Genomic DNA, 24191 nt, shown 5'->3' on the forward strand with positions numbered 1-24191 from the left:
TTACAGTTTTCTGCAAGTAGGTACACTTTAATGAACTGAGTATTAGTAGGGGAAAATAAATATTTACTATTATTAATTAGTTTTAGAAATAGAAGTGGATATTTTTGTAAAATTGTTGCTTAAGGCAGTTTTTAAAATTTACTGGCCAGATCCTAAGTAAATTTATTATGTGCAAATATAAATGTTTCTAGAAAAGAACAAAAATATTTGCCTTTCTATCAGCCTTAATATTTATGAGTCAAGCAGCCAATTAGCCAAATAGCAGTAATGAAATGAATCTAAAATGTTTCTAATTTTGATCCATCTTCTGACAGTGTCTATTTAGCTTAATTTATTTTAATAGCAAATATCTAGAAAGACATCTTTCCACACTGATTTCAAATTTAAAATAAAACTAGAACCATAGTTTTTGTTTACAAATCAAAAGTAAAAGTCCTTTTACTTGTTAACCTAGGAAGGAAGTTGGCTCATAGCAGCTCATAAGTTCTTTAAATTGTTTACATTTCTAGTTTTAATCAATAACTTCCATCAGTACTATGCTGACAAGTTACAAGTTATTTCAACATTTATTTCACTATTTATACATGTTGGAGAGTTGAGTTTAAACTTTTGAACTGCGTATTTAACCACGTTAGTATTGTGTCTTATCTCAAATAATAAAAATTGGAGTTCACAACTGTTGTCTGATATCTTAATATTCACACTGGCCATTTTTCAAAGCTAAGGTTTATTTTCTATGGCTCACATGAGAATATATTTCCAAGTGTAGTGTAGCTAGCCTGCCTAACTGTTTACCAGATTACTATCTATCCAAACATAGGGAAACCTTTAATTCAGGCTAAGGAGAAGAATAAAGTAGTCAACAAGAAAATATGGGAGCTGAAAGAAGTAAAAGGCAATATCCTAAATAAAAAAACACATCTATTAATTCATACTATTTTCTACTCATTTTACAATGATAAACAAATATTTTTGACATTTCTCTTTGACTTTACAGTCTACATTATTTCTCACTAAGCAAATATTTATTGGGTGTTTATTCTGACTCTGGTACCATTTTACTTATGACAAATAAAAATGAGGTCCTTATTCCACAGTGAGTGGAGCTGGAAAATACATGAATCGCTGAGTATTATCCAAAAAGATTTTGGAAACATGAATTTGTCCACCTACAAATCCATAGTGGCTTACTCTGGAAATACTAAGAAATTCTCAGTATCATACCCAATAATTATAAGATAAGCAGGAGAAGGTTGAGATTACAGTGATTAAAAGGAGCAAGGGAAACTAAAATGACCAAAAAGAAGCGAGGATGTTTCCTGAGAAGTCTAAAATTGTAAGGATTCAAATCTGGAAAGGCAAAGGCTGAATAGATTTTGGACAGAAGTGTGTGCACCATACAGTGTGTAAACACAGTTATATCACACTTGCCCACTCAGCAAATGCTGGAATATGAGCATGAGAGAGTGCCTTTTTACTCCTGAGGAACTTAAGATGAAGTCTGTGGTCTCCAAAGTACAGAGAAGCTCCCTATCAGGGTGGAGAGCAGTTAAAGAAACTATTGGGCATGGAAAAGAAATGCTAGAGTTGCACTTCGTAAATAAAAAATAAACATGAGGTTTAATATGTAGAATGATACCTGTAATCTCATTTAACTTCTAACTGGAGGTACCTAGTGTCATCTATGTAAATGCAATGAGAATGAGAGATCCATTCTGCAGGCTTAGACAGGGATGCCCCTCTTTCATTCACAGGGTATTGTAGCAGAGCACAGTTTGCATGTGCCTGGACCATACAGAACAGTTTTAACTCAACAAAATGGAGAAATGACTTTAAAAAGTACTCAGCAAAGGAAATGCAGATTGAAGTTAATGCCAATAGTGCAAGAAGAAGCAAACCAGAAAATTATGGAGCTGCCTCTTTTCCCAGTATGAACTCTTCATTAGCAACATTATCAAGTAGAAACAATGGAGAATAAGCCACAGATATTAAATATTAAGAGTGTGTGCTCAACAATTCTGTTATTATAGAGATGTGTGATCAAAAAAGTTGGTAGAGCACCTGTCTAGGGTCACATAACATGAAATATCAATATGCATGTTTGCCAACTTTATTACCTTCAAGAAATATTTAAATTGACATCTTCAGTACCTCTGTTAGGTTCTCTTTCCTTCTGTGCTTTTAACTTCTTTCTCATGCTTACTGTGGAGTTTAGATCTCCAGCTTGTCCAAGCTGAGGTCTTTTATCTTCAAATCTCACCTGGACGCTGTTGTCCCAAATCCAAACTATATTTCAAATTATATGTCATTTTAAAAATTCTCCCCCAATTAGCTCATCATCCCAAATGTATCTATGTTACCATTATTCCTTTAGGAAGTGAGACAGAGAATAACATAGAAGTTAAGACTATTGGATCTAGGCTGCCTAAATTAAAATTTCTGCTCAGCTGTAACTTTGGAAAATTTCCATTTCCTCCATGAATTTTAGCTTTCTTATAAAATGGGGGAACTATTGCTACTTACATCAATAAATGCATCTTGAAACTTGGGAAAATCCAGTAAAAGCACACAAAACACTGCACAGAGCAAACTGGCTACTGTTACTTTTTCATCACAGCTCAAAACCCTGGGGTCATTTTTGACTATCTCATCCATACTTTTTTACCTGCTGTTTCCAGTAAGTCACCAGGTCCTGTTTGCTCCTCTCAAAAACTACTCTCGGTCTAGTCCCACGGCCACTGGTCTCGTCCCATGGCCACCGCCCACTCATCTTTCCAACGTAGGCTAAAGCCAAGAATCTCTGACACGGTCTTCTCTCTGCAGACTCTCCCAGACTCTAACCTGTTTCCACATTGGACTATATCAATCTAATTTTAGTATAGGATTTATCCTGTAGACCCTCTCCTCAAAATTTTTCTTGGGTTCTCTAGTATCTATCAGGACATAATGTAAACCATGCCTTGGGCTTCAGTAACTTTTCAAAATTGGCTTTCTTTTACAAGTTTTCTTGGTTATTCCAGCTTGCCTTCTGTTCCACTTTTCTGAACTCGAGTATAGATTCCACAAAATTTAGCATTCACTTTCCATTTATTTTCAAATTATATGTTTGTCTTTTATTCCCAACCAGATCAAGATCCTGAAGGTAAAGAAAATATACATCTCACTTTCTTTTTGTTCTCCCTAAGACCTGGCCCCAAACACAGTAAACAAATTGTAGATGCACACTGTTGATTTAGACATTGTATGGTGTCACAAAGTCACGAATGATATTTAAGTGTGTCATTAAGAGAAACCTGCATCCTAAGATATCCTCTTGATTTTTGAAGTGGAAATCAAGAAGATAGCTACTTCTTTCTTTAATATGATGTTTAGTTTAATGCCACTGTCAGAGATTCCACAAATATTGAGTGAATTATATCAAGCACAAGAAATATAAAGAGACAAAACATCTCTTATGTGTGTGGAAGGGTCAGTTTAATAAAAATATAGATAGATAGATAGATAGATAGATAGATAGATAGATAGATACCAATAGAATAAAGGCTGCAGTAGGACTGATTTTGATCAGGACAATAAAAGATATAATGGGTCAATACAAGATAGTTTCTGGGTCAGAATTCACATCATATTTCCTAGGTAATATCTTTCATTTTTATCTCATTACTTGCATAAATATTCCAATTTTGGTTTGTCAGTGCAGTGTGTATAATGTTAATGAATCAATTAGGCTTTGGAAACTGGTCGGTAAGTGTATATTTTTGAAAAAATAAATTATAGTTAACATACAACCATGCCAATATTTGATAGAAGTGGGCAATTTTTGTTTCACAATGAAAATATTTCTGGTGGTACTTCATTATTTCTTTTAGTCTTTCTTTGCTCTTAGTACATTTTTAAAAATGTTAAGTTCTCTTTTTTTCATTTGCTCATTTTCTAATAATCTGTTCAACCCTGACATGTACTTTACAGTGATTTTACTCTTTTTGCCAGCAACAAACATGTCAATGGTACTTTTTGGCTTTGCTTATTGTTTCGGATGCTATTTCATACTAAACAGGTTGCAGGTTGTCCGATACTTCTGATTTAAAATTTAAATTGGTGTTAAAATTTAAAAGTATTGTGCAACAGTAAGAACCATAGGTTCAGCTTACTGTGTATGTCCAATTAGTGTTGCTATTACTATTAACAGGACTAATACAAATGTAGTATGATCATTTGATATATTAAGCTAAATAAATAGGTAATGACTAATTTTGCACAATGCTTATTGTGATAATTTCTGGCTTCAATAAATCACATACAATATATTTAGGAAAGAAGAAAAAAATTGGAAACTTTAAGTAAGTGAATAAGATTTATATAATGGCTCCAATTGAGAGGGAAAAAGGTCACAAAAAAAGTATGTACTGATTAATGACCTATGACATGGTTTCTCAAAGTACATTGCCAGAAACTCAGTCCTGTAACATGCTTGGAGAAACAAATATGCTCCATTATGTGGGGGAGGGTGTAGGTCGTTTTATGAGGTGGGGAAGAACGAGCCTGGGATATATAGAAGAATGAGAATGTTTTTAAATGAATGAACACACAAATGAATAAATGAAACAAAAACAACAACAAGAAAAGACTAGGAAATGCTCTATACCATATGGCTCGATCCAGATGAAGCTATTAACAGCCCTAAGAAATCCTCCAGTAAAGTCACCAATTTGACTACATTTAACTCAGTATTTATCTAACTCATTTAACCACAAAGCTATTTTTTTTTCCTCAGAAAATGTAACACCTGGCAGTCCCAGTGTTAGAAGAAACACACTTTGAGAAAAGCAGGTGTTGATTAAGTACCAAAGAGATTAGAAGAGGGAGAGTCCACTTCCAATTGGGAAAAACCATTCTGAAGAAGGACAAATTCGAGTGAGACCTTGAAGCCTGAAGGAAGATGAGCAGGTGAGGCATCCGAAACAGGGAACACTGTGATTGAAAACACAGAAAAGAGACTACTGGGTGTTGGGAGGAATGGTTTGGAAGAACCTGCTAGGGAAGTAGAAGGTTCCTGGAGGGCAGAAGAACCAATTCTGATAATAAAACCCTCCTTCTGAGGAAGCAGAAGGTTCCTATAGGGCACAAATGGGGAAATGGGGCTTTAACACTGTGAAATCCATGCCACCAGTGAAGTGATTAGCAAATGATATGTTCTAATTTCCCTTCATCGATATCCTTTTTTAAATGCTTATTTGATCAGGAAAGTTATTGGTTAATTAACACTTGAATGGTCTAGGCCAATGCTGTCCAACAGAAATATAATGAGCCAATTATAAGTCTATAATATAATATACAATGCACTTTTAAACTGCCTACCAGTAACATCAAAAAAGTAAAAAGCAACAAGTAAAATTAATTTAACAATGTATTTTATTTAACATATTCAAAATATTATTTCAGTATGTAATCAATATAAAAATTAAAATTAGTTGACTTTTTTTTGCCAAGCCTTCAACCTCCAGTTTGTATGTTACACTTACAACACATCTCAGTTTAGGCTAGCCATATTTCAAGTGCTTGATGACCGTGTGCTTTGTACTACCATATTGGACAGCAAAGGTCTACTAGTTAGCATATATCAACTGGGTAAAGCAGAGTCAATTTGGGTAGTTTTCTGATAGTTTTCACCATGATCAAAAGTTTTAAATTATTTAAAATTAAATGGGTAAGGCATACCTGCTTGGCCAGTTTCTGAAATTTATGTTTCGATTTTTTTGGATTAAAAATAGGCAAATTATAGGGTAAAAGTGAAAAGCTTCACTTTTAACTTCAATTCAGCTAATTAATGTAAATGAATGACCATGAAACTCTCTTTAGCCTATTAATGAGTTAATGGTCACTGCATTTGTGACACTGAAACAAGAAGCCTCTCTTGCAGATTCCAATTGACTGATAACCATGTACATGTTCTAAGAAACTATTTTTTAGATTTTTTAAAATTTAAATGATTCCTCCTGCTGGTGCAGTCTCTTTACACTTCATCACATTTCTAAATAAGCAATCATGTAACAAGTGAAGATTTCATGTCCTGAAGGCATTATACCAATACTTACCAAATGCTTCTATTTAAAATACAAAGCAGTTTTATTCACACTTCCCATTTTTGAATCCACTAAGGCCATTTTGGGAGAGGAGAAACTAGAAGCCTGCTGTTCAGTTTTTGTTTTCTACAACTTTACTGAGAGCTTGCACGTTTCTTGTTAAGTTTCCAAAGCATATTTAATACACATTAGAATCTGAGTAAATATGGCACATTCTGTAAATGGATGCTCTGGAAAATTGCTGCTTTCAGATGGAGAAGAACACCATGGCAACTGCTGTGCTTCTGAATAGGGAGCTCTACTTGACCAACGTGGATGTGGATTACGAACGGAAAATATCCAACGACACAACATATTCTTTGAAAGTTCATAGCTTTATTCCTGAGTTTCTGAACCTGGACACTATTAACTTATTGGGCTGGATAATTCGTGTAGTAGGGGCTGTCCTTTGCTTTGTAGGATGTTTAGCAGCTTCTCCAGCCTCCACTCACTCACTAGATGCCAGCAGCAGCTCCCCCTACCCCGACCCAGGTCATTACAAATAAAAAATGTCTCCAGACATTGCCAGACATCTCCTAGGAGACAAGACCATCCTCAATTGAGAACAACTGCTCATGCCTGTAATCCCAGAACTTTGGGAGGCCGAGTGGGGAGATCACTTGAGGTCAGGAGTTTGAGACCAACCTGGCCAACACGGTGAAACCCTGTCTCTACTAATAATACAAAAATTAGCCAGGCATGGTGATGCATGCCTGCAAGCCCTGCTATTTGGGAGGCCAAGGCTTGATCACTTGCATGCCAGTGGTGGGGGTTGGCAGAGGTTGCAGTGAATGGAGATCACATCATTGCACCCCAGCCTAGGCAACAGAGTGAGATTCCATTTCAGAAAAAAAAAAGAAGTCTGGAAAATATATATTTAAAATTATAGTATGAATTTTAATCTCAGACTACTAATGTATTAATAATAAACTCTACTACATTTACTTTTTAAAAGAACGTATAGCCTTAGGAAAATGTATTAGATTCATATGAGATTCTCTTGTATCCCACCTTCTCAATCTCAACGATCTTGTTTTAGCTTATCCTCTAATTTAAATATCCCATCACATTTTTACATGGAATTGGCATACCATAATAAAATGCCAACTTTCATACAAAATTAATTATTACATACAATAGAGTGAAAAGATGTAGCAGCTTGAACTAACCTAGATATATTTCAAGGATGTTTACTAAAATTATTATTATTATCATTATTATTTATTTTTTTTGAGACGGAGTCTCCCTCTGTCGCCCAGGCTGGAGTGCAGTGGCGCGATCTTGGCTTACTGAAACCTCCAGCTCCTGGGTTCATGCCATTTTCCTGCCTCAGCCTCCCGAGTAGCTGGAACTACAGGTGCCCACCACCACGCCCGGCTAATCTTTTGTATTTTTAGTAGAGACAGAGTTTCACCGTGTTAGCCAGGATGGTCTTGATCTCCTGACCTCGTGATCCGCCCACCTCCACCTCCCAAAGTGCTGGGATTACCGGTGTAAGCCACTGCACCTGGCCCCTACTAAAATTATTTTTATAATAACCTGTACTCCCTAAAAATAAACAAGAACAATAAAACACCACTGCCATCAATTTGGTATTTTTCAGTAGTGCCAAAACAAAACAAAAAACCCAGTAATTTGTGTTTTAAATAGTATCTAAAACTTCTCCTACCACATAAAATACTGTGCATAAATAAAATGCTTCAAAGCAAATTTTACATTTCTTGTTTATTTTTTATTGTTCTGTTGTTGGTGGTTGTTTGAGACAATCTGTTGCCCAGAGGGCAGTGACACGATCACAGCTCATTTTAGCCTTGACCTCCTGGTCTCAAGCAATCCTTCCACCTCAGCATCCCAAAGTATTGGGAATACAGGCTTTTGTTGTTGTTGTTGATTATTTGTTTTGTTTTTTAAAACCAGACCAGATAAAAAAAAACCTTAGCCCAGCCTATGCATTGTCATATGAAAAATCTGAACAGTTTAAGTAGAGGCATATTCCATATTTTAAAGCTTATTAGCTTATTTTAAAATGACAGAAGTCAAGTTCATTCTGTATGTTTTACTGCTTCCTGGGCAACTCTTAGTGAGAGCTGGCGTGATACCACAAGGTTTGTAATTAGAGGAGGCTAATGGACTTTTTGGCAAAAAAGTATAGTCTTGTCATATTTTCCTTGAAATTAAGCAAACACAAGTCACACGTATTCAAGTTTAGAATAAGGGAGGGAGGCGGGTAAGGAAGAAGAGGCAGAGAGGGAGGGGGGAGAGAGTAAGAGAGAGAAAGGAAGGAGAGAGAGAGACACAGAGAGAGAGAGAGAGAGAGAGAGAGAGCGAGAGAGACTCTTAATAGTGTAGGCATTTCCAGTTAAGGCCTGAGATTTAAAGTGAAATGCGAGGTGTGGATCTGCCGTCTCCTCGGCTCTCACATCTTGCTGAACCATTTGTTGCCAGTGTTTTAAGATCCAATTATTTGTACATTAAGATTCTAATTATACATTAACAATTTCATCTGGCATTTAAAAAAATTGACCTGTTCTGGTGCTAGAGGAAAACTGGCTAGGTAACTTAATAGACAATGTAAAATATTTCAAAGATATTTTAACTATATTACTATGACTTGCTTTCCTTAAAACCTAAACCAACATGTAATATGATTCTTCCACCTTTGTCTGTCTGCATGTATGTGTGCTTTGGAGAGTAGGGGGTAAGGAATGATTTTGAGGGGATGTTGCCACACAATTTTCCAACAGGAAAAATGAAACCTGAAAACATATTATTCATGGCATCACTAAAAATAGCAAAATAGTATCCTGCTATTTCAGATCATTGCTGGCAAAGATAAACATATTTCAGAGCATCTCAGGGTGAACACTGGATGGTAAATGTTTTATTTTCAAACTTGACAGTCCTTCAAAGGAGTCTCAGTGAAAAAGATTGGGCTAGTAACTCAAGCTCAATACCTTATAACTTAAAATTCCTCTTAATTTGTACGATGAATATTTTACAAAAATTAGTAAACACAAGTATTTAATTCAATCATGTTAAATTGTACATACAAATAGGTTGAAATTCATCCACAAGCCAAATTTTTAAGTGCCTATGAAAGGGGAGATATGGAAAACAGCAAAAATTTTACTAGACTGAAAATTTAGGTTTATTTCTCTGACACTGAATTACTTTAAAAAACAACCAATGGGCTAGGCGCGGCGGCTCATGCCTGTAATCCCAGCACTTTGGGAGGCCGAGGCGGGTGGATCACGAGGTGAGGAGATCGACACCATCCTGGCTAACACAGTGAAACCCTGTTTCTACTAAAAATACAAAAAATTAGGCGGGCGTGGTGGCAGGGGCCTGTAGTCCCAGCTATTGGGGAGGCTGAGGCAGGAGAATGGCAAGAACCCGGGAGGTGGAGCTTGCAGTGAGCCAAGATCGCGCCACTGCACTCCAGCCTGGGCGGCAGAGTGAGACTCCGTCTCAAAAAGAAAAAAAACAAAAAAAAGCAACTAATCTATGAGTTTGAAGATACTTATTGTCTCTGCCACAAATACTTGTAAAATCTGATTTAATAGATTACATGTATGAGGTATTATAATATAAAACATATCAATGTGTTGAAGTTTAGCTGCTAAAGCATCTTCTTGTCATTTCTGATTTAATCTTATGTCAGGTTTGGTTCAAACACTGCATGTTTTAATATCTGGAGTGCAAGTAAGAAAAATGTGAATTCACTTATACCAATGAAATGCTTCTTTGGGTTGATTCTTTCCTTTCCCCACTTCTTTTCCCCAGTCTGTCCAAGGAAAATTTGATGCAGCCAGAGGCTACTATTTCATAATAGAGAAGAATGTGTTCATTGATTTTATGGTTCCCTTAAGATGAACATTTATTTGTGAGTTTAAATAAATGTTTATTCCTTGATTACAATTGTCTTTGTTCAAGTGACATTGACATAACCTGGATCCTAGCTACCTATGTAAAATAAAAAATCCATACATGCGTGAGCAATCGAGGCACTTTAATCTTTCAAAAACCAATGAATGCTCATCAGTCACATTTATTTTCAGTATAAATGTAGAGGTTTTAGCAGGCTTAGGTCAAACAAAAAAAGGTCAGTGATGGTAACAATTATGAGCAGAACTCTAATAAATTCATTTTCATGATGTAGAAATTAGCTTCTCTTTTATTATTCTGTTATTAGTTGTTTCCAACGTATATGTGTATGTATCCACATACTAAACCGAGTACTAAGCAGTTTAAATTCTACTTTAAAACTTTAACAATTAGACTTCATATTTACAAAAAAAGTTTAGAAAAATAAATTTTTAATACTATTACCTTATATATTTTAGTTTTACAAATAATTTTCATGTATACTAGCTCACTGAATTTCTAAATACCTCCTGACCTTTACTGTGATGTTTTCCCTATAAGACTATTTTGATAAGGCTATTGTGTAATAATTTATGTTTTTGTGAATACTACTGAATGAAGACATAAATGGTCATTCACGTCTATAATTTATCTTTCATTATTGTTTAAACATAAGATATTTAATTAAATTTTAAATTAAACAGGATTTGCTTTATTTCTGCCAGAATATCAGCTTTTGCCAAACAATCCTGATACCTTTCTTTCTTTTCTTCCCTCTCCATCTCCCTTTATTTCTTCCATTTATAATAGAATTCTAGGAGTATAATTTAACTGTTTTCTCTAAAGACATAAGAGGGAAGGAGGGAGGGAGAGGTAGAAATAGAGTTAGAATGGGGGAGAGAGAGAGAGAGAGAGAGAGAGAGAGACTGACTTTGCTTTATGTGGGCATGAAAGGGAACCCTAATATAGAATTGTTCCTCTTTGTGCTAAAGGGATAAAAAATTGGTTCTTTTTAAAAGACAGAGTCAACATCTCTCAAATTATGATTTTCTAGATGAAGTTACTTGCTCTTTCTAATTTATAGCATAGTAATTGGGTATGAAAATGCTGATTTCAAATGTGTAATGTTGGTTTCCTACCCCCATAATAATTCTTTCAGAAAAGATGAACTCAAATTTCCATGCAAAAAAAATTATTTATGTCAAAATTGTTAAATTCAAAACAAATCTTATTTCATCATTTCCAGTTTTTTTCCCCTTACTATAGGTGTGGCATAGCGTTTTCTTAAAAAGAGAGGAAGGCTATTTGAGTGCATGTTTCATAAGCTTCTTATTCATTATTCATGCCATTAGAGACAGAAGGAGTATATACACATGGGGCGTTTTCTCAGATGTGTCCTCTGAGAAGTACACTCAGCCTAAACCTCAAAGAGTCTTTTTCGGTGGGGGCTGGAGGGAAGCTCACTGAGGATGGCAGATGGCCCTCCTCAGATATATTCCCATAGTAATGTTCTTCTGGGTTCTAAATTCCACTGCAATTTAGTTTTTGGCCACATGAATTAGGCCAACATCACCTTACCCTAAAATACTTTGAGTGATTAAAGCATTTGAAATGTTTCAAACTAGTTTTGTTCAATGTGTTTCAGAAATATTATTTTCTGAAATATGAAAATAAATCAATCTCTAATTCAATTTTGGTAGGGCTAACATCATTTATTTAAATTGGATTTAGGCTTCTTGCAAGAAAGTACAACTGATTTAGGCCTATGTGTACTTTATAAATATTTAATTATAAAAATGAGGATGGTGTGTTTCTCCCTACTTGAATTAAAAATGAGTTATTAGTGTAAACCTTTTTGAAAAACTCATTTATGAAGCCAAAATGAATCTTTTTGTTTTGTTTTTGAGGCGGAGTTTCGCTCTTGCTGCCCAGGCTGGAGTGCAATGGCAGGATCTCAGCTCATCGCAATCTCTGCCTCCCAGTTTCAAGTGATTCTCCTGCCTCAGCCTCCTGAGTAGCTGGGATTACATGCATGTGCCACCACGCCCAGCTAATTTTGTATTTTTAGTAGAGGTGGAGTTTCTCCATGTTTCTCAGACCGGTTTTGAAATCCCGACCTCAGGTGATCCGCCTGCCTTGGCCTCCCAAAGTGCTGGGATTACAGGTGTGAGCCACTAAGCCCAGCCAAAACACATTATGTAATTTAAAAGTTGGGGGTGGCTGGCAAAATGGCCGAATAGGAACAGCTCCGGTCTGCAGCTCCCAGTGAAATCAACGCAGAAGGTGGGTGATTTCTCCATTTCCAACTGAGGTACCCGGCTCATCTCATTGGGACTGGTTAGACAGTGGGTGCAGCCCACAGAGAGCAATCTAAAGCAGGGTGGGGCATTGCCTCATCTGGGAAGCACAAGGGGTTGGGGAACTCCCTCCATTAGCTAAGGGAAGCTGTGAGGGACTGTGCCTTGAGGACCGGTGCATTGTGGCGCAGATACTACACTTTTCCTATTGTCTTCACAACCCACAGACCAGGAGATTCCCTTGGATGCCTACATTACCAGGGCCCTAGGTTTCAAGCACAAAACTGGGTGGCTGTTTGGGGAGACAGTGAGCTAGCTGGAGGAGTCATTTTTTCAAACCCAGTGGCTCCTGGAATGCCAGCGAGACAGAAACATTACCTCCCCCGGAAAGGGGGCTGAAGCCAGGGACCCAAGTGGTCTAGCTCAGCAGATCCCACTGCCATGGAGCCCAGCAAGCTGAGATTCACTGGCTTTAAATTCTCGCTGCCAGCACAGCAGTCTGAAGTCAAGGTAGGATGCTCGAGCTTGGTGAGGGGAGGGGCGTCTGCCCTTACTGGGGCTTGAGTAGGTGGTTTTCCCCACAGGGTGTAAACAAAGCCACTGGGAAGTTTGGACTGGGTGGAATCCACCATAGCACCACAGAGCTGCTGAAGCCAGACTGCCTCTCTGGATTCCTCCTCTCTGGACAGGGTATCTCTGAAAGAAAGGCAGCAGCCCCAGTCAGGGGCTTATAGATGAAACTCCCAACTTCCTGGGACAGTGCACCTGGGGGAAGGGGCGGCTGTGGGCACAGCTTCAGCAGACTTAAACATTCCTGCCTGCTGGTTCTGAAGAGAGCAGTGGATCTCCCAGCAAAGCACTTGAGCTTTGCTAAGGGACAGACTGCCTCCTCAAGTGGGTTTCTGACCCCCATGCCTCCTAACTGGGAGACATGTCCCAGCAGGGGCCGACAGACACCTCATAAAGGAGAGCTCTGGCTGGCATTTGGTGGGTGTCCCTCTGGGATGAAGCTTCCAGGGGAAGGAACAGGTAGCAATCTTTGCTGTTCTGCAGCCTCTGCTGGTGATACCCAGGCAAACAGAGTCTGGAGTGGACCTCCAGCAAACTCCAGCAGACCTGCAACAGAGAGGCCTGACTGTTAGAAGAAAAACTAACAGAAAGAAATAGCATCAACATCAACTTAAAAAACATCCACACAAAAACACCATCCAAGAGTCACCAACATCAAAGACCAAAGGTAGATAAATCCACCAAGATGAGGAAAAAATAGTGCAAAAGGGCTGAAAATTCCAAAAACCAGATTGTCTTTTCTTCTCCAAGGGATCACAACTCCTCACCAGCAAGGGAACAAAACTGGATGGGGAATATGTTTGATGAATTGACAGAAATAGGCTTCAGAAGGTGGGTAATGAGAAACTCCTCCGAGCTAAAGGAGTATGTTCTAACCCAGTAAAGGAAGCTGAGAACCTTGAAAAAAAGTTAGAGGAATTGCTAACTCGAATAACCAGTTTAGAGAAGAACATGAATGACCCAAAGAGCTGAAAAACACAGCACAAGAACTCTGTGAAGCATACACAAGTATAAATAGCCAAACTGATATAGCAGAAGAAGAGATATCAGAGATTGAAGATCAACTTAATGAAATAAAGCATGAAGACAAGATTAGAGAAAAAAGAATGAAAAGGAATGAACAAAGCCTCCAAGAAATATGGTACTGTGTGAAAAGATCAAACCTACTTTTGATTGGTGTACCTGAAAGTGACGGGGAGAATGGAACCAAGTTGTAAAACACTCTTCAGGATATTATCCAGGAGAACTTCCCCAACCTAGCAAGACAGGCCAACATTCAAATTCAAGAAATACAGAGAACACCACAAAGATACTCCTCAAGAAGGGCAACCCCAAGACACATAATCATCAGATTCACCAAGGTTGAAATGAAACAAAAAAAATGTTAAGGGCAGCCAGAGAGAAATGTCAGGTTACTTACAAAAGGAAACCCATCAGACCAATAGCGGATCTCCCTGAAGAAACCCTACAAGCCAGAAGAGAGTGGGGGTCAATATTCAACATTCTTAAAGAAAAGATTTTTCAACCTAGAATTTCATATCCAGCCAAACTAAGCTTCATAAGCAAAGGATAAATAAAACCCTTTACAGACAAGCAAATGCTGAGATTTTTGTCACCACCAGGCCTGCCTTACAAGAGCTCCTGAAGGAAGCACTAAATATGGAAAGGAAAAACCGGTACCAGTCACTACAAAAACATACCAAACTGTAAAGACCATCAACAGTATGAAGAAACTGCATCAACTAATGAGCAAAATAAAGCAAGTTTTTAGAGAACGACAAAGAGACTTAGACTCCCACACAATAATAGTGGGAGACTTTTAACACTCCACTCAATATTATACAGATCAACGAGGCAGAAAATTAACAAGGGTATTCAGGACTTGAACTCAGCTCTGGACCAAGCAGACATAATAGACATCTACAGAACTCTCCACCCCAAATCAACAGAATATACATTCTTCTCAGCACCACATCACACTTATTCTAAAATTGACCATGTAATTGAAAGTAAAACACTCCTCAGCAAATGCAAAATAATGAAAATCATAACAGTCTCTCAGACCACAGTGCAATCAAATTAGACCTCAGGATTAGGAAACTCACTAAAAACTGCACAACTACATGAAAACTGAACAACCTGCTCCTGGATGACTACTGGGTAACGAAATTAAGGCAGAAATAAATAAGTTATTTGAAACCAATGAGAACAAAGACACAATGTATCAGAATCTCTGGGACATAGCTAAAACAGTGTGTAGAGGGAAATTTATAGCACTAAATGCCCACAGGAGAAAGCAGGACAGATCTAAAATTGACACCCTAACATCACAATGAAAAGAACCAGAGAAGCAAGAGCAAACACATTCAAAAGCTAGCAGAAGGCAAGAAATAACTAAGATCAGAGCAGAACTGAAGTAGATAGAGACAAGAAAAACCCTTCAAAAATTCAATGACTTCAGGAGCTGGTGTTTTGAAAAGGTTAACAAAATAGGTAGACCTCTAGCCAGTCTAATAAAGAAGAAAAGAGGAATCAAATAGATACAATAAAAATGATAAAGGGGGATCACCACTGATCCCACAGAACTACAGAGCACCATCAGAGAATACTATAAACACCTCTACACAAATAAACTAGAAAATCTAGAAGAAATGGATAAATTCCTGGACACATACACCCTCTCAAGACTAAACCAGGAAGAATTTGAATCCCTGAATAGACCAATAGCAAGTTCTGAAATTGAAGCAGTAATTAATAGCCTAAAACTAACAACAAAAAAGCCCAGGACCAGAAGGATTCACAGCTGAATTCTACCAGAGGTACAAAGAGGAGCTGGTACCATTCCTTCTGAAATTACTCCAAACAACAGAAAAAGAGAGATTCCTCCCAACCTCATTTTATGAGGCCAGCATCATCCTGATACCAAAACCTGGCAGAGACACAACCAAAAAAGAAAATTTCGGGCCAATATCCCTGATGAACATCAATGCAAAAATCCTTAACAAAATACTGTCAAACCAAATCCAGCAGCACATCGAAAAGCTGATCCACCATGATCAAGTCAGTTTCATCCCTGGGATGCAAGGCTGTTTTAACATATGCAAATCAATAAACATAATCCACCACATAAACAGAGCCCATGACAAAAACCACATGATTATCTCAACAGATGCAGAAAAGGCCTTTGATAAAATTCAACACCCCTTCATGCTAAAAACTCACAACAAACTAGGTATTGATGGAGCATATCTCAAAATAATAAAAGCTATTTATGACAAACCCACAGCCAATATCATACTGAATGTGGAAAAGCTGGAAGCATTCCATTTGAAAACCAGCACAAGACAAGGATACCCTCTCTCATCACTCCTATTCAACATAGTGTTGGAAGTTTTGGCCAGGGCAATCAGGTGAGAGAAAGAAATAAAGGTATTCAACTAGGAAGAGAGGAAGTCAAATTGTCTCTGTTTGCAGTTGACATGATTGTATATTTAGAAAACCCTATCATCTCAGCCCAAAATCTCCTTAAGCTGATAAGCAACTTCAGCAAAGTCTCAGGATACAAAATCAATGTGCAAAATCACAAGCATTCTTATCTCAGGAAAACACTTACTGTCATTATTAAATTAAGTTATCATGTAGTTGGTTATCATTATTGGAAAGAATATAGCAAATGAAAGTCATTTTAAGGCTGATGTGCATTTAATCAACTGTAGTCTAGCAACTTGGAATCCAGGTTTTCATTATAAATAGCAGTTGCTTAACTCTAATTTCACAGTATAGCATCAGGATTTTTGTATACAAATATAAATTATTGAGAATTCAACTGGAATAGAAAAGTATTAGAAATCTCTGGAGTGGATTCATAGTCTAATGTCCAGAAGTTGTATGATTAAAAATGACTTAAATATTTTCTTCATAAATTGAGCTATGGACATGGCACTCAAAAGGGAATGGGATTTTCTGCATAATGAAGAACATGTCACTTTGTTATTTGTTATTTGTTAAAATATTTTGGTATTTATTGGATTACTTTCGCAGTAGTCAGTTGTGATCATTTATGTTGGCTAAGATCTTGGAATATATTTGTGGGAAAAATCTCTTGCTCGCTCTTTGTCTCTCTGTCTCTGAGTCTCCATTTCTCTTTTCTCTCTCTCTGGCTTTCAGGGGATGTGTGTGTGTGTGTGTGTGTGTGTGTGTGTGTGTGTGTGTTAAGGAAGATACAGGAAAAAAAGAGTTAGAAATCTGTAGTTGGTTTATTGGATAGAAGCGAGTGTTATGCACATGTGTTAAGATTTGTGAGAGGCCTTTAAAGAACTTGTACCAATAAATGACAATAGTCATTTACAAAACTAAAAAAAAAAAATTAATGTACTTTAAAAGTAATACATACAAGTTAACCCATGGTACCTTTTCAATTAAAAAATATGAACATACTCAAATAATTTGAAATGCATTCTGCAGTATATTTACCAATGACCAAAATAAGGACATATTTTAGTTATTTCTTTTTCTTTAACATTTAGACAAATTAATAAACTTTACATTTGCTGCATGATTTTTTAATGACTTTGAATTTCTTTAATTATTTGAAGTAAATTGCAAAAAAATACACCTCATGTTCCAAGCAAAGCTTGGAACAGATGAACCATCATAATATATGGGAAATAATAGTTTTTCTCTACTCATTGCCTTAAGGTTATCCTGAGACACTTTAATGTTAAAATTAATAAGCCAAGGGAGGAAGCTGAAAACTAACATATTAAATACCTTCTGTATGTCAGGCACTATGCTAGATTTTATCATGCATTATATCTTCAATTCTTTCAGCAACCCTATAAATGCAGTATTCTAGCCACTTTTTCTACCTGAGCAAACTGGCTGGAGTAGGTGTTTTCCAAACTTCAGACTAAGATGGGTCTCAGAGACAGAAGTGTGATAAACATTGCTGAATGACTCAAGTACAACTTTATTACATTTAGATATGGGAAAGTAAGTCCAGGAGCAGTGGCTCATGCCTGTAATCTGAGCACTTTGGCAGGCCGAGGTGGGTGGATTACCTGAGGTCAGGAGTTCGAGACCAGCCTCACCAACATGGAAAAATGCCGTCTCTACTAAAAATACAAAATTAGCTGGGCGTGGTGGTACCTGCCCGTAATCCCAGGTATTTGGGAGGCTGAGGCAGGAGAATCTCTTGAACCCAGGGGGCCGAGGTTGTGGTGAGCCAAGATCACGACATTGCACTCCAGCCTAGGCAACAAGAGTGAAACTCCACCTCAAAAAAAAAAAAAAAAAAAAAAAGAAAAGTAAAGTAAAAGTAAACTTTAAAAGTCACACCCTTTTAAAGTTTTCCAGAGTTTACCTCAAGTATATGAGCATTTAGATAAAGCATCACATTTGCAGCCCTATGAATTTTATGTCATATCCCATAACTCAAGATTGTTAGGTTAACCTTGAGAACCCACTTCTCACTTTGTCTTGTAAGTAGATAAATAATGTACTACCTGATATTGCTATCTGGGGATGGGGTGCAAGAGCAGTTTCAAATAACTTTTAAAATCATGAAGAAAGACAATTCTTTCTAAGGCAAAGGTTCTCAACCTTGATAAATCTTAGAATCACCAGAAGACCTTTAAAAAATACTGATGCAGGGAGCCCACCCTGTGATTCTGTCAGAGGTGTTTGAACTAGAGCAACTCCATCTTGAACAGGGGCTGGGTAAAATAGGGCTGAGACCTACTGGGCTGTATTCCCAGGAGGTTAGACATTTTAAGTCACAAGATGGAGGTTGGCACAAGGTACAGGTCACAAAGACCTTGCTGATTAAACAGGATGTGGTAAAGAAACAGGTCTAAACCCACCAAAACCAAGATGGCCATGAAAGTGACCTCTGGTCATCCTTACTGCTCATTATATGCTAATTATAATTCATTAGCCTGCTAAAACACACTCCTATCAGAGTCATAACAGTTTACAAATGCCATGGCAATATAAGGAAGTCATCCTATATGGTCTAAAAACGGGGAGGAACCCTAAGTTCTGGGAATTGCACACCCCTTTCCCAGAAAACTCATGAATAATCTACCCCTTGTTTAGCATGTAATCAATAAATAGCCATAAAAATAGCCAATGAGTAGCTCATGCTGTTGCTCTGCCTGTGGAGTAGCCATTCCTTTGTTTCTTTACTTCTCTAATAAACTGGCTTTCATTTTACTCTATGAATTCGCCTTGAATTCTTTCCTGTGCAAGATCCAAAAACTCTCCTTTGGAGTCTGGATCAGGACCCCTTTCCTGTAACATCTTCCAATGTGCAGTTAAGGTTGGAAAACATTGCTCTTAGTTTGTCCGCACAGTAATGGCACTATTCTTATCTAATTGCTTTGCTGTTACACCTAAGTGACCTCAAACAAGGTGAGGTTTGGGACATCAGCTAGGTGTGAGGAATTAAAGACAGCACAAGTAAGACAGCTCTCTGTGTTATTAGGAATGAGATGACTCTGACAGTAACAGTAACTACCACCACTTCAGGATAGATTTCTGAACTGAAAAAATATTATAAGTCTTGCTAGAGATAAAACTACCTTTAGAGCACTGGACAACAATCTTTCCTCTTTTGCTGAGGTGGGAGTTTAACTGGTACCCACTTAATGCCAAACAGTATTGGAGCCAATAAGAAAAATAGCTGTATTTAAATCCAGTTTCACCTGCAAGAGTCTCCAAGCTGTAAACTAAACCATTACCTTCATGGTAGCTATTTTTGAAAATGTACACACTTGATAGTTTAGCAATAAATAATACAACACATTTACTTAAGAGCAGATATGGCACTTCAACCCTGACCTGTGAAAGCTCCCAACCAGGAGAACATGTATGAACTCTTATACACTACAGACGTATTCAATTTGTACAACCACAAAACAATTAGCATATCACATTCAAATTAATTCAATTTAAAATGATTCTAGATCAAGAGCATTCATTTTCACTTACATTCTAGAGCAAAGCCTACAGTACAAAATTATTATATAATCTGGAATAAACTCTAAATAGAAACTAATTTAAACTCCTTTGCTCAACTACTGTCTCAATCTGCCAAATGTAGGAATGGTGCGTGCTACTCTAGTTAGCAGCTCTCTCCTGGTCAATCAGATCAGAGAGACTCAGAGTGAAGAACCCACAGAAATTAGTTTCGTACAGTTTGATAAAAGGAAAACAGCTTTCTACACTAATGACAAATTAGGAATAATTTTATAATACATGATTTACAATTTCTTTGCAGGAATCATAAGTCAGATAATACAAATTCTTTGCTATTTAAATGCTCTCTTGAAAACTTAAATTTTCTCCCGATCATTTGTAACTCCAAAACTAGGCTTATTTGGAATATCAGCAACATTTTACAAAATGTGATTTAGTTAACCACATCTTCCTTAATATTTTTATGACACATCTTTGACAAGAATATAACCCCTTAGCAAAACAAATATACCTCCCTTACCACAACAAGCAAACTTACCTCTTGGGAAGAAGTGATCAAAAATTACTGGCTCGGCCAAATAGAAATAACTATATAAGGCTTCAGTTCTGGAGTCAAGGACTGGAGACTTGTTTAAATAAGCCCAAGAGTCAAAGGGCTCTGGCTACTCTTTAAAGGGAAGCCAGAAAGCTCTGCACTAGTGTGTGCTGCTTCCGGGCACCTCCCTTTGTTCTAAGTAGAATGCTAATGCTAAAATTGCAGTTTGCATTCCTGCTTACTCAGGGAACACTGATGCAGTCTGACAAAGCTTCCAGCTTAAATATCCTGATGGAGGGGAAACAAGTCCCAGAAGATAGTATTTCCCTTGTGCGCTAGTAAAACAAGCAACACGAAGAATGTGTAAATTTGAGCAGCTGGAAGTTTGTGGTCACATTAATGTTACCTCATCTCATTTGTAACATATATTAGAGACACTAGGAAAAGAAATGTTTCACTTCTTGTGAATGCCCATTAAGGAAGTCAAGAGTGTGTGTCTGAATGTTTTCACCTCTTACTTCTTGGCGCACAAAATTTTAATTAAAACACATAAAAGCAGTTAGTATAAAAGGAGAAAGAAATTACTTAGGGCAGTGAAATATAGATTAAGCTTAGTATAATAGGATGAAAAATAATGTGAAAAAGTTAAGGACATAAAGAGTAAAAGAAAACCTAGCAGTGCAATTTATTCATGTGTTAACATGATATATTTTAAATTATAGGGAAAATTTAATTTCAAATTATGTTTAATATTGTTTTTCATTGTACAGAGGGAATGTAAAGCAGGGATTGCTATGTAATCTCAAAGTTTTAAGAAGAAATTTAAGGTGTTTTATGTGATATCTCATCCCTTCTCCTAGGGCCTTTATAAATTATGAAGTTTATTTTCTTCTTTTTATATACAATAGTTGGATAACAGTATACATAATTCAATAACTGGGAAAAAACTATTTTGGAGCAAGCAATCATTTAATTTACAAGCCTCCAGATATTTACTGATATATACAGGACTGGAAAGCATATCAATAATATGTCAGTCTCTTCATGGTATGGTTTGGCTGTGTCCCCACCCAAATCTCATCTTGAATTGTAGTTCCCATAAACCACACATGTCATGGGAGGGGCCTGGTGGGAGGTAATTGAATCATGGTGTCTGTTACCTCCATGCTGTTCCTGTGATACTGAGTGAGTTCTCATGAAATCTGATGGTTTTATAAGGGGCTTTTCCCCTTTTTGCTTGGCACTTCTTACTGCTGCTAGGTGAAGAAGGACATGCTTACTTCCCCTTCCACCATGATTGTAAGTTTCCTGAGGTTTCCCAAGCCATTTGAAACTGTGAGTCAATTAAACCTTTTTCCTTTATAAATTACCTACTGTCAGGTATGTCTTTATTAGCAGCATGAGAATGGACTAATACAGTAAATTGGTACCAGGAGTGGGGTGCTACTATGAGGATACCTGAAAATGTGAAAGTAACTTTGGAAATTGGTAGCAGGCAGAGGTTAAAACAGTTTGGAGGACTCAGAAGAAGACAGGAAAATGTGGGAAAGTTTGAAACTTCCTAGAGACTTGGAGGACTCAGAAGACAGGAAGATGTGGGAAAATTCACAGCTTCCTAGAGACTTGTTGAATGGCTTTGGCCAAAATACTGATAATGATATAGACAATTAAGTACAGGCTGAGGTGGTTTCAGATGGAGATGAGAAACTTGTTGGGGCCTAGAGTAAAGGTCACTCTTCCTATGTTTCAGCAAAGAGACGGGTGGGATTTTTGTCCCTGCCCTAGAGATCTGTGAAACTTTGAACTTGAGAGTGACGATTTAGGGTATCTGGTGGAAGAAATTTCTAAGTGACAAAGCATTCAAGGGCAAGCAGAGCATAAAAGTTTGGAAAATTTGCAACCTGATGATGCAATAGAAAAGAAAAACCCATTTTCTGGGGAGATATTCAAGCCATCTGCAGAAATTTGCACAAGTAACAAGGAGCCCAATGTTAATCACCAAGACAATGGGGAAAATGTCTCCAGGGCATGTCAGATATCTTTGCAGCAATCCCTCCCATCACAGACCCAGATACCTAGTAGGAAAAAATGGTTTCGTGGGCCAGGCCCAGGGCCCCCCTGCTGTGTTCAGCCTCAGGACATGTTGTCCTGCATCCCAGTTGTTCTACCCATAGCTAAAAGGGGTCAAGGCACAGCTCTGGGCATGACTTCAGAAGGTGCAAGCCCCAAGCCTTGGCAGTTTCCATATGGTATTGAGCCTGTGGGTGCACAGAAGTCAAGAACTGAGGTTTGGGAACCTCCACATAGATTTCAGAGGATGTATGGAGGTTTGCTGCTGGGGTGGAACATTCATGGAAAGCCTCTGTTAGGGCAGTGTGGAAGGAAAATGTGGGGTTGGGGGCACTGCCTAGTAGAACTGTGAGAAGAGGGCCACTGTCCTCCAGATCACAGAATGGTAGATCCACTGACAGCTTGTACTGTGTGCCTGGAAAAGCCAAAGACAACACCAGGCTCTGAAAGCAGCCAGGAGTTGGGCTGTCTCATGCAAAGCCACAGGGGCAGAGCTGCCCAAGGTCATGGGAGCTCACCTCTTGCGTCAACATGACCTGGATGTGAGACATGAAGTCAAAGGAGAGCATTTTGGAACTTTAAGGTTTAATGACTGCCATATTGGATTTTGAACTTGAATGGGACCTGTAACCCCTTTGTTTTTGCCAATTTCTCCCATTTGGAATGAGTCTATTTGTCCAATGCCTGTACCCCCATTGTATCTGGGAAATAACTATCTTGCTTTTAATTTTGCAGGCTCATAGGCAGAAGGGACTTGCTTTGTTTCAGATGAGACTTTGGACTTAGACTTTTGGGTTAATGCTGGAATGAGTTAAGACTTTGGAGGACTATTGGAAAGTCATGATTGTGATTTGAAATGTGAGGACATGAGATTCGGGAGGGGTCAGGGGCAGAATGATAGGGTTTGGGTCTGTGTCGACTGATCAAATCCTATCTTAAATTGTAGTTCCCATAATCTCAACATGTCATGGGAGTTATCCAGTAGGAGGTAATTTAATCATGGGGGCAGTTACCTCCATACCGTTCTCATGATAGTGAGTGTGTTCTCACAAGATCTGATGGTTTTATAAGGAACTTTTCCCCCTTTTGCTTTGCCCTTCTCCTTACTGCCACCATGTGAAGAAGAATGTGTTTGTTTCCTCTTCCACTATGATTATAAGTTTCCTGATGCCTCCCGAGCCATGCAGAACTGTGAGTCAGTTAAACCTCTTTCCTTTATAAATTACCCAGTCTCAGACATGTATTTATTACTAGTGTGAGAATAAACCAATACACTTCACCTAATGGAAATAATGGCTCATTATTTGAAGAGACATAATTTTTCTTATTTAAAATTACATGAAAAATGCCCAAAGTATCTACTGTAATAAAAGCCAGAGAGAAAGCAATACTATGGGAATAAAAATTACAAACTGAAGAGTTTTTAGAAAACAAATAGAAATCGACAACTATTAAATATTATTAATTTAATGAATAAAGAAATTGTAGGAGTAAAGTGATAACAATTTCCAAGCTGTACTTCAAATAGGGTAAGAACAAATATTTGTCAATTTGTCCTACAAGCACATCACTCAAATATACAAACTAGTAATGTCTGCAAATTCTCTTTGCATGCTGATTATAAAACAGAAGAATAGATAATTTTTAAAGTCAGTATTTGTATTCCTGTAAGTCATTAACTGGAAGAAATGCCAGTTTTTTTTTTCTTTCTGTACTTAATTCTGTAGTGAGGTCACTGAGGAAGAGCCCGTTTCA

The sequence above is a fragment of the Trachypithecus francoisi genome, unplaced genomic scaffold (genome assembly GCF_009764315.1).
Source record: "Trachypithecus francoisi isolate TF-2019V2 unplaced genomic scaffold, Tfra_2.0 Lachesis_group7, whole genome shotgun sequence".
Taxonomy (NCBI): Eukaryota; Metazoa; Chordata; class Mammalia; order Primates; family Cercopithecidae; genus Trachypithecus; species Trachypithecus francoisi.